Source organism: Limulus polyphemus, unplaced genomic scaffold (genome assembly GCF_000517525.1).
Source record: "Limulus polyphemus unplaced genomic scaffold, Limulus_polyphemus-2.1.2 Scaffold246, whole genome shotgun sequence".
Taxonomy (NCBI): Eukaryota; Metazoa; Arthropoda; class Merostomata; order Xiphosura; family Limulidae; genus Limulus; species Limulus polyphemus.
The window spans coordinates 213,914-226,389 of record NW_013665856.1 but is presented as its reverse complement, the minus strand read 5'-3'; positions in this window follow the sequence as shown (position 1 = coordinate 226,389).

Below are 12,476 nucleotides of genomic sequence, written 5' to 3'. Positions count from 1 at the left end.
GTATTTTGAAAGGAAGTAATTATAAACATAAAACTCGTGCATGCTAGAAACTATTTTTCTATTAAAATGAACATCTACTGAAACTTGTCTGCCTTTTATATGTAAATACTTAAAATGTGCAAAGATGAATTTGATCAGAATAATTTTGAAGAAGTTCATTTAATAAATATAAAATAGGAAAGTATAGTTACTAATTTTCTTTCTTTGATGTTAAGCACAAAGCTACACAATGGGCTATCTGTACTCTGGCCACCACGGGTATCGAATCCCGATTTTTAGCACCATAAGCTTCTAGACTTACTGTTGAGCCACCGGGGTAGGGGGTGGAAGTATAACGAAGAAACAAAAACAAAACAAGTTTTGCTAATTGTGCCATTAGACGTCGGAGATAAGATCAGGTCGTGACGAAAACTAATCCATGAATAACTTGACAGAATTTGTTTTAACTAGATAACATCTAAATCAATAAAACCAAAAACAAAGGAGTGAGAAAATATTTAGAAACTTATGATTTATTACGAGTAGAATATTTAAAAGTGCTTTTGATGAAAATAGATGAAAAAAACGACAACATCATCAACCAAATATTTTTTTAGTAATATTATAATGAACTCAGAAAAAAAGTATAAATAAACTTCAGGAGTAAATGATTATTAAATTTCGAATGAATTATTGAGAGTTTCACATGTAGTTAAGAATTTAAATTTGAATAATAATTATTCAAAGAGCAAGGTTTTGTGATATATTAATTTGTTGTTGTGCCCGAGGAACTGTGTGTGTGTATATATATATATATATAAATCCTCATTAAACTAAAACGTTTCTTATTTTTAACCTTAAGTATATACTTTTCAGATTAGTTTTCAGCCTGGTATTCTCCAATTTTATAAAAGACGTAACCATTTTCTCATTAATTGTGACGTCATCCATACAGACTCGATGGATTTTTGGTCATGCGTGGTGTAACATCATTGCTTTCCTATTTCTTCTGGTCTCTACAGCCAGTATTCTCACGCTTGCAGCTATAGCTATAGACAGGTATGTTGCCTAAGCATTTTCAAAACGAAAAAGGTATTATTCAACTGTATTTGTGAAACAAACACATTGAGTTTTATAATATATATAAGTTGTATAGAAAGGTATACTTAATAAGAAAGTAGAAAGCGGGAAACAACATTATATATGTTTCATTTTCCTAAAATTCGTGAAAGAGATCCAGAAGACAGTAAGGTGTTGTTAATTGACTGGCGGGAACATTGCGCTTGGTCCTCTGATTTCATATAGTTTTAAACAGAATCTAGTGTTGAAAGAAAAAAATAAAATCAAAATATATTCATATAAGGTTTTAGTACAAGTTATCATTATGAGAAGGTTACAACGATGCAGGATTTCATAAGTTTCAAAACCAGCATTCCTCGAAAGACAATTTGACTGTTTTTTTTTTTTTCTATTTTGAATACCGTTATTCCCAGGTATATTTCCACTATGATAATGAAAAGAACAAGAAGGTGGCACCTTACAGACAGGTGGGAAGAGTGTTAGGAGTATCTTTACTTTGATGTTGCAATGCGCCCACTTCCTGCACTCGGACTGAATGTTTTAACATTTACTATAGGTTATTTTATTAAACGTGAACGTTCCAAAACAATGGCGCGAAGTACTACACGTCTGCACAAAAAGTTAATAAATTTTCTTTGCTTCTTTCTATAACTGCTTGAATATTGGGAGAAACTAGCGGGAGTAGTAACAGAGTAACGCGATCGTTACTAATCTTAGTTAAGTTTTATGAACACTGTTAAGCACAAAGGTGCACAATGTGATCTGTGCTGTATTCACCGCAGGGTTTGAACTTCGAATTTTAGCGTTAAAGACCTTAATCTTACCCCTAAGCTAGCGAAGAGCTAATTCTTTTGCTCTGAACACACTCTCTCGTTTATGTCGCTTTATTTTTCTATTCTCAAATAATTTATGTTTTAGTTCTTTTATTTTTTAAGGTGTAATCCAAATTTGGGTCATGCAGAACTTTGTGATTTTAGATCAATTGTAATAGCTTACGTCTGAAGTGTACAGTTTTATATTCATAAATCAGTCATAGTTGGTTATAGTCAACTGAAAAATTAATTCTCGATTTTACTACACTAAACGACGAATTGTTTGCTTGTAATTATGCACAAAGCTACACAATGGGCTATGTGTGCTTTGCCCACCAGGGGTGTCGAAACCCGGATTCAAGCGTTGTAAGTCCGTAGAAATACCGCTCTGCCACTGGGGGGGGGGCATAACGAAGAAATTATTGAATCAATCCAAAGCTATTTTCCACCATGTTATGAACTATCCAGTATACACTAGAGTGATTATGATTAGTGTTCCTTCAAAGGTTATTTTTTATATAAAGTTTCATTATCATGTTTTCTTTAAGGTACTGTGCTATAGTGAAAACCATGGTCTACAGACGGACGATTACATCGACCAAATCTGTTCTCATGCTTCTGGTAACATGGTTCCAAGCTTTCTGCTGTTCTGTTCCACCGTTTTTTGGTTTCCCTGGGTAAGTTGTTTCAGAGAAAATCTGGTTATAGGATAACATTTACATGCTTGGCTTAATTTTTATGTGGAAGTACAACTATTATAATTGTGACATTTGGATAAAGAAACATCGTCTCTTTAAAACAGATCAGTATTTATTGAAGTAAAGATAAGACCAATTACTACCTTCATTCATATAAAACGTTATAGTTTTCATTAAAATGATATATATGCTATATATATATAATCAAGTGTGAACAATCATCATTTTGCTTTCTTTTTTTCTTTCTCTATCGTCCTAAGGCGACTAAAGCTTATGTAATTTTTCATCGCCTGTGCGTAGAATTATTTCTATAAAAATGAAAAGATTTAAAACAATGAATCGGATTTCGCACTCATTGTCAATCACCTGATTCTGTATGTCATAGCAACTTAAAGTTGAAAAAGGGATATTAGCGTACCAATAGTTATAAATTTGTTTATTCATGTGAATATGTTTGGCTATAAGATGTTAGATGTTAGCTACATGCATTAGTACTTATCTCATTTTAACTCTTAGGTACGTCTACAACCCTACGACCAGTTTCTGTGAGGCAAGTTGGGGAAAGAGTTGGATGTATAGCGGGTGTGTCATATTGACTTGTTTTCTCATGCCTGTCATGATCATGACGTTCTGCTATATAACTATCCTACGAGTCGCTTATGCCAAAGGTCGTACAATTCATATTGGTACCATTGGCCAAACAGTGGACGGTGCTGGAAGCCACAGGTCTTCCATTTCTTCTCAAGGAAACCAAGGAGTTCTCTCTAGTGCTCCTCCTCCTGCTGTAACGTTCACTTCGAAACAGATACTCACAAGCAGATCATCGCTCTTATCTCTAGCTTCCGGCTCTCAGATAAAAGGTGTCACAATTATCTGTATCATTCTTGGTAGTCTCCTCTTATCCTGGTTACCATATATGGCTGTTATTGTGTGGACACTGACAGGGATGGAAGTGCCTTCCTGGTTCCAGTGTTTCTGTATCAGCGCTGCTTTTACTTGTTCCGTTACGTACCCCGTGGTTTATGGATTGTTAAACAGGTCAATACGAAATGATATGTTTACAATGTTACGTCTTCCACAACAACGACCACTTACAGAGGGCGTGTCAAAAAGATTTTGCTCTGGGATCGAGCTAAAGGAATCAATACCCACCGAGAAAATTCCAGCATCTGTCTTACGAAGGTCGCCGTCAGTTGAGTGTACTCCCAGGTCATCTCCGTCCAGATGGGAATCTCAGCAGAGTCTAGAAGGTCATTCTAGCCAAGATTCAGGTATGTTTAGTTCCATTTGTATTGAGCAAATATTCAGATGTGTTCTTATCATCCAGCTCAAACTTAACAGTTAATTAAGTTGAATGGATCACAAGTTTGCTTTGTTTTATTTCAAGCACCTGACAGAATGACTACGGTTTGATAATTAGTTTGTAATTCGGAAATAAAAAAAAATTGTATTTCACTCATTTTTCCTATTTTACTTCAACAGGAGAATATGATGTATATTAGGAAATCCTAAACTATAGTTATAAGATTAGCCCCTTACAGAAAATATATTAAAATAAAATATTACGAGTAGTTTTTTGGTTTGTTGTTAAGCGCAAAACTAAACAATGGACTATCTGTGCTATGTCCCCCACGGCATCAAAACTCAGTTTTTAGTTTTATGAGTCCTCAGACTTAACACTGAACCATAGGAGTGCTTTATGAGTAGAAGTGGCATGTAAAATCATAATTTTTGGAGAAACTTTATGCGCATGTTTATTTAAGTGTGATAGCAATACAATAACATAAAACGAGGAGGAAATACAGCTTTCAGTACACCAGTTAATAGACACTACTTCTTCATGTCTCATAATACTTTAAAAATTTGTGAAAAAATAGCATCAAAATAAGTTTTCTGGTGCCTTTACTACAACTCATGGTGAGGATTATTAACAGATATGGAGAAACTATACAGAAAAACTGTTGACCAAAGATCAGTTCTTTATCGTTGTTTTTTTTATGTTTTAAATTTATGTATCGAAATATGGTAATATATAGGAATTTTCATTTGATTAGAGCACAAAAATTACAACTTGTTCTCAAAACTATTAGCGTGATTCTTCGGGATATTCATTTTTAGCGAGTATGCCTTTGAATTCAGTAAATCAAATATTTGAATTGTTTTTGTAGTTGATGGTATGTCAGCATTTTGACTTATATATTATTGGTTTGGTTTTTTTTAATTTCGCGCAAAGCTACACGAGGGCTATCTGCGCTAGCCTTCCTAATTTAGCAGTGTATGACTAGAGAGAAGGCAGCTAGTCATCATCACCCACCGTCAACTCTTTGGCTACTCTTTTATCAACGAATAGTGAGATTGACTGTCATATTATAACGCCCCCACGGCTAAAAGAGCGAGCATATTTGGTGTGACGGGGAATCGAACCCGCGACCCGCAGATTGCGAGTCGAGTGCCCTAACCACCTGGCCTATATATTATTAACGCTACTATAAAGTCATATGCTTCACGCATTCCATGTTTGTTTGTTTTTCCAGAACATATGGTAGAAAGAAGACGATGCGTTTTTGTTTTTCATATAAACTCTATATATATATATCTTAAAAACTTGATTAGTCTCCTGATGAGTCAGCCATAAGTTTACGCTAAAATCTGGGGTTCCATTCCCCATGGTGAACAGAACGCAAATAGCTCATTGTGTAGCTTTGCGCTAAAAAACACCCGAAACTTTATTATATGAGTTCTTCTCTCTCATTTTTCTATATAAATATATATATACATGTGGGTGTGTTGTGACTTTATGCTGTGGCTAAAGTGAAGCTGGTTTTTGATAAGTGGTGTTTAGAGTAAATTATACAGAAAAAGAAAAGAGAGAGTCCTTACTTTTTGCATCATTTCGGAGGGTATTGTTTTAAAATTCGACAAATTATAGCAATGATGTAGTTCGATATCTTATAGCACTGGAGCTCCACCAAAATATCTGCCACACTTGTGATGTCGCCATCAAAATCTAATTTCATGTTTAGGATTCAGGTACTGGAATGTCACTCCAGCAGTAATACACCCCTGACAACGAAAGGTGATGGCAATACTGAAACATTCCAAATTATGTATACATGAATAGTCTCAAAGTACAAAATATTAAGAGTAGTAATAAAGAAAGCTCTTTCGATCCCACATATTCAGACAGGCAAGCTACTGAGAACCAGTCCATAATGAAGTAATGTCAAACTTAAAAAAGAATACAACTTTTTAAATGTTTTTCTTTAGTATAGCAGAAACGCTAAAATCGTAACATTCAGCCATGTTAAATTTAACGATTCGGTCAATTGTTCAAAATTTCTAATTTTCAAGTTTATTTCATTATGTAAGACATATATATATATTCAGAAACCCTTTTAAGCCTTTAACAAAATCTGAGGTAGTGGCGTTCGGATATACCTTTTAATAAGTTAAAGTTTATGTTTCATAGTCTGGCATAGTGATATTTACTTTAGACACGAAGAATTAAAAATCATAATAGTTCTTCCAATACTGCAACTACTTTTCAAAACTAGTAATATCGTTAATCCAAGCAACTTCAAGAATGAAGTAAGAAACTTAAGTAAAATATATTGCAGACCATTAATATGCATCATTTCAAATTGTGTGAATATTTTAACAGAATTTCCCGACTCGTTGCTATGATATGTTGGATTTTTAAATATAATTAAATAAATTATGAACATTTGTTATAGCAACTTATAAGAAAATAACTGAATTACAACGAATAACTAAAGCTATTGTTTCTTTAGGAGCCTTGACATATTCCATTGAAGATTACGCACTAGGAATCAGTAATCTGAATGGACCATCTGTAATTACTATGGTTTCACTTCTAGAAGTACCCAATCAAGGCCTCGCCCTGAGAAATCATTCAGTTAAGCGACTGTCTTGGGCAGAAAGTACTTACAAAAGTCATGATCCCAAAGAAAGTGTTATAGAGTGTCTAACTTTAAATTCGCTTTCAAAGACAGTAAAGGAAGAAACTCATGATAAGATGGAAAGAACTAAGACATCTAGAGGACAACTTCCTGCGCCAGCTCTAATTGTGACTGCTGTTGTGGAGGATGGGCAGTCACTTCAAAGTTCAAGAACGAGTTTTAACAACTTCAACTCTTAGCGTTCCACAACTACATTATTCAATAGCCACTGGTAGTCAGACATCAAGCATTGATGAAGGAATAGTTGGAGATTATTTGTTTGGGGAAATTGAATCGAAAAAGCGTGGTCTTCAAAGTCCTAATAATCTATTTCTTTCCTAGGATGAAGCTTCAGGAAATTAGGTTTACATTATATGAGTAAATAAATAAATATATATATATATATATGTTCAATTGGAGTAACAAGCTGCTAAGAAGTTCCAAAGCAGCTGACATAACAATTTGAGTTTTATTGTTCCTACTAACAGTGTCAAACAAAATTAAGATCGGATTATTCTAGAAACACTTGAGGTGGATAAGACTCAATTACAAAGTTCTGCATAACAAGACTAGTAACTCTTTTGTTTGAAATGGAAATATGCAGGATTACTCTAATGTAGGAAAATAAAAGGATAAATCTAGTCCTAAAATTGATAATAATCAGTGACTTTTTTTAAATGACATAAAAAAGAAAATATAGAGACTGCTTATTTAAGGAAATGAATCACTTGAAAATAAGGCATTGTTTGCTTTTCTGTGGCCACACCAAAGTGCAAATGGTCCGTCTTCAACTGCTTCATACAAGACCTACTGACATAATAACAGTAAGCGTTGCTCCTTTAGAGAAAGTTCGTAAAAAAGTTCTATGGATTATTTAATAAATGTTAACTCCCGATTAGAGCAGGCTACCTAACTAAATAAGTATACTGTCCTGACTTATAAAGATTCGAATGCATTGTTTCATCAGTTGGGTGCCCTCACTTTTAACAACTTTTTCGGCCATAAACCCAATATTATCTTAAAAGATTTGGAAGGTATGTTTAATTATTTTTCATCAAGATAGATCAAGTGGGGTACGTTAAATCTTTAACTTTTGGATAATGAAATTATGATATGTCGCTCTTTTAGTGATTATATAGAGGATAAAACTGTAATGTTTTTTTACAAAACATCTCTTTCAGAGGTTTGATGAACAATAAAACATCACAAATGTTTCTTCCTTTAGAAGCTATGTTGCAGATAAACCACTATATGGTCGTACTGTACAAGAAGTGACCGCTAGTTGTACTTTTAGAAACTTTACGTGCAATAATTTATCTAATTTCTAACTATGCAATATAGTTTTATGGAATCGAGTATGTACCAAACAGAGGAGTAGGTAAGACTTATGATATGGAAATGAGCACTGACACAAAGCCTTATTTAAATCTCTGAAACAAAGGAGCCAGTAAAGTAACTGTAAAATTTATATTATTTGAGTTATAAATAATTTGCTATTAAAAACGTGCATTGTTTGTTTGTTTGTAAGTAAGCACAAAGCTACACAATGGGCTATCTGTGCTGTGCCCACCACGGGAATCGAAACCCGGATTCTAGCGTTGTAAGTCCGCAGACATACCGCTGTGCCACTGGGGGGGGGGGCAACTTGTATTGTAACTTTCTTTATTATTTAAAAAAATGCATTAACTCTGTTGAAAAATGTTCACTCATGAAACACAAATTATTCTGTCTACATGAACACGTTATTTTCTCAAACAAAATTAACGTTTATTTTTTAAATATCGCAAAAAAGGTCTTGTAAGGTTGTAATATTGTAATGTATTCAACATAATTTCGTTATTTACAGATAAACAATTAGAAAAAGGGTTTTAAAAAACATAATATTCTTCTCTGACCGAATAGTGGAATTTAATCGTCACTCTTATATGCTTTCAAAGCGCAGAATGCATTTTTGCAGCAATAGGCCGCGAACCACAAAATCTTGGATTCACAGTCTGAGCAGCCTTACCCAGGGCCATGGCCGTCCCCATACTACATTTCGTTTGGTTTGCCTTACCAACTGATGATACTAGGTAAACTAAGTTAAACACAGTTTTGGAAAAGTTTTTTACTGGGCCAAATAGTTACGCAACCGCACAGTGCAGTTGAAATTTCGTGGTTCGTGTCCGGTTACAAACAAAAAAACTGCGCTCCGAAATTTGTAGCCCTAATTACGTTTCAAAAGTGACCGTCAAATTTCATTATTCTCTTTGAAAATATTAGCTCCTAAGTTGACGGTAGGGGGCATTGACTAGTTGCCTTCTCTCAAGTCCATTTGTAAAAATTAGGAACGGCTAGCACAAACAGCCCTCGTATAGTATTGCGTGGAACCCAACAAAACAAAGAAACTTGTTCACCCGTAAACAAAACATTTCATATTTATTCGTCATAATGCTTATACATACAGTGAAAGTTGTAAAAATATTTCATTAGGGGCCGAAAGATTAAATATATTTAGCTGACCAATCAATTTTAGTTTGTTCGTTTGTTTTGAATTTCGCGCAAAGCTACACGAGGGCTATCTACGCTAGCCGTCCCTAATTTAGCAGTGTAAGACTAGAGGGAAGGCAGCTAGTCATCACCACCCACCGCCAACTCTTGGGCTACTCTTTTACCAACGAATCGTGGGATTGACTGTCACATTATAACGCCCCCACGGCTAAAAGGGCGAGCATGTTTGGTGTGATGTGGATTCGAACCCGCAGATTGCGAGTCGAGCGCCCTAACCACCTGGCCATGCCGGGCATCAATTTTAGTTTCTAAGATTTTACAATCGAATTAGCTTTAAACTAGTTTTTCCACTACTGTTACCGCGAGGCAAATAGCCAGTTAATTCACTTATAAAGTTCATGCTAGCAGATTTTTCGGTAATTACTAGTAGAACTTATAAATTGATATGAACTATAATTGGGGAAGAGCTAAAATATTTTCTTCTAGGCAAATAAATGCTAAATGTGGAATCAAGAACTTACAATTTTACGTCATTCTGGTGAATTTAAATGACAGTAGGCACCAATAAGAACTGATTTATTTTAGGACATCGTTTCTTAAATGACCACGTACTAAGGGACTTAGTTATTCCAACATGAGGGAAGGTGTTTTATATTACAGTTTTATACTGTATGCAGTCGGTTAAGTTTGCCAGTTTACGACTACCCTTACTATGATTCAATTAAGTAGAAAAATAGTTTATTAAGACTGTTAACAAGGGGTAGTTTTTCGGTAGTTCAGACTCATGTCTTAACTTATGGTTAAGAGATCCTCTATTCTGAATATATACTTATCTCATCTAGACTTCTCGGTAAAACAGTCATGTAATAGGTTGACGTTTTTCAACTCGGAGTATGAGGAAATATTATATATTGAACAAACATGAGTACTAACCTGTTTTCTGAACACGTTGTGAAAGATAGAAAAAATGGAAATTAATTAGAAATTTACGTCTATCGGCCACTTGCGAACGATTCTTGATGAAATATTATACTGAGGGTTGAGTACGTTAGTTTATATCGATTTTGAATACATCAATCAGCATGTCACGTGATAACCACAGCCAATACACAGTTGCGGTAGAACGAAATGTATGAAAACTATATTTTGACAATGCTTGTTGTTTCGTAAGTATTGTGATGTCACCGAAAATTAATAAGTTTTGGGAAAGGTATGTAACACCCCTTTCTGGCGCAAGATATCGATACATACAGCTCGTAAAAATGTATTTAAGTCGGAGATTTAGATTTTCTAAGCTGAAGATATCATTTATACTTAATAGCATTGGAAAACAAAGAAATATGGATCAACTGAGGGTATTAGGACTCTCCAGAAAGAGACCTGCAACAAGTCAGACTTGTCCCAGCTGTGGTAAGCAAAGTGTGGCGTTATGTAACAGGTGAGAATTCACAAACACAAAGGTCAATAGCAAAAGCCGTCCACATGACCCCCGCAACATAATCAAGAAGAATTTCCACCTGTTAATGAGGTCAACAGAGAATTGGTTCATTAACATACGACTTACAGTCATACCGCCCGTTAAACCATCGCATGCCTCAAGCAGTTGGAGAATGAAACGGGATTTTATGCTATTCTATACGAATAAATATCGATCAAGTCGCCAGATGCAGCTCTTATGGATTTCTGTTTGTTCAGAATGTAGAAATGTGTAATGGAAAACAGTTATCTTGATACATTTGATGGACTATCAAATTTTAGGGAGAGTATGATTTTTAAAAAAGAGCATTATTGGGCCAAAATATTTTTGTAAAGAAATAAGTTTTACCGTGGTTCTGTTTTTCTTAATCAGTGTTAATCTGGAAGTTTAATTCCATTATCCCAAGAGGCTGGAGTGTTCTATACCAATTTTGGGGCAGGGAAAATAATGATACTGGTTGCATTAATATAGACGGTGCCCTTTCACTGAAATAGCTCACCGTTACCCCTGCTTTAGAAAAAAACAGGGATCAAAGGTATGGAAGTCCATTGAAACAATTCTCTATTTTAAATGAAATATTTTTGATGCTCTCATATTTGTGTAATAAAATAACTATCATAGGTGAATTCATATATCAAAATCAATAAACAAACTATAGCATATCTACGTGTTTTAATTAATTTTCACTTGGCTAAAGTTTTTTATCTTGAATACCATTTCACAATAATGCACCTCCATGAAAGTTTTAAAACTATATATCTGAAAAAGGAATGGTTTTTATTCTCACATTTTCTGAAATTCAACACAACGAAAACTGTGGTCTATTCCCAACATGGCTTTGAGCATTTATCTAAACAAAAGCCCTACGTTTTATTTAAAATAACACTGGAGGGAACTAACGTCAACTGGTTCCACTTCACCGTCACAAAGCCTGACGTCAAAAACCTCAAACACTTCCACTACCTCTCACACATATATAATTACATGTTTGTGCTGAGTCAGTCATGACGAAGTCTGGTGTCCATCAGTATTTCTTTTAGGGCAACCAAAAGACTGATATATATATACATCAAAAGTGAAAGAGGTCAGGAATATTAAATTACACTGTCACAGTAATACCAAAACAAAGTCAAATAAGATACGAATATCCTCGTGCTATAGATACAATATTCGTAAGTTAGAATTCAGATTTAAATATTTATAGACAGTTTTCTGTAAGTTACTCAATACTGGTAATATAAATTACACAAAGCCATACTCCAGCTCAACTATCCACTTCAGGTTCCTGTTTCTTATTTCAAAATTGTTCCATATACATGCCAAATATAACAGCAAACAGTTCCAGACCATAAGGAGTGTCGAATGAAATACAGCCGCTACTTAAGGTTTTCGTATCAGCGGTTTCACCACCTTGTCATATATATTTATACATTAAGTTTCATCCAATACGAAATATGCGTACGACAGCATATAAGTAAATACAAGAGTAACTAAGTCACTGTTCATGAACCAAAATACAACTGGAACAAAACGATCGAAGTTCAATTAAAAAATATATGTATGTTTGAAATAAAATTTTACACTATTCTCTTGTTTTTCAGATTCCAATAACTTTTTAAATATATTTCCATCATTTTTGTTTTACTTATTTTTTGTAATAAAGACTTTTATTTTGGAGCTTTTGTCCTACGTAATAAAGCCACTTATATCGAAAGCAAAATTTAAGTTACAGATGTATATTTGTTTGTTCGTGAAAGTTCACGCAAAGTTACTCGAGGCTATCTGTGTTAGCCGTACCTACTGTAAAAGTAATAAGACTACAGCGAAGGCAGCTAGTCAACACCAACCATCACCAGCTCCTGGTCTAAACTAATTGAATAGTGAGACTGACCGACACATGTTCATGCTCCCACGATTGAAAGGGCTAGCGTCCTAATCATCAGGTCATTAAAGACTTTTTTTTGAAGTATATATTTATCTC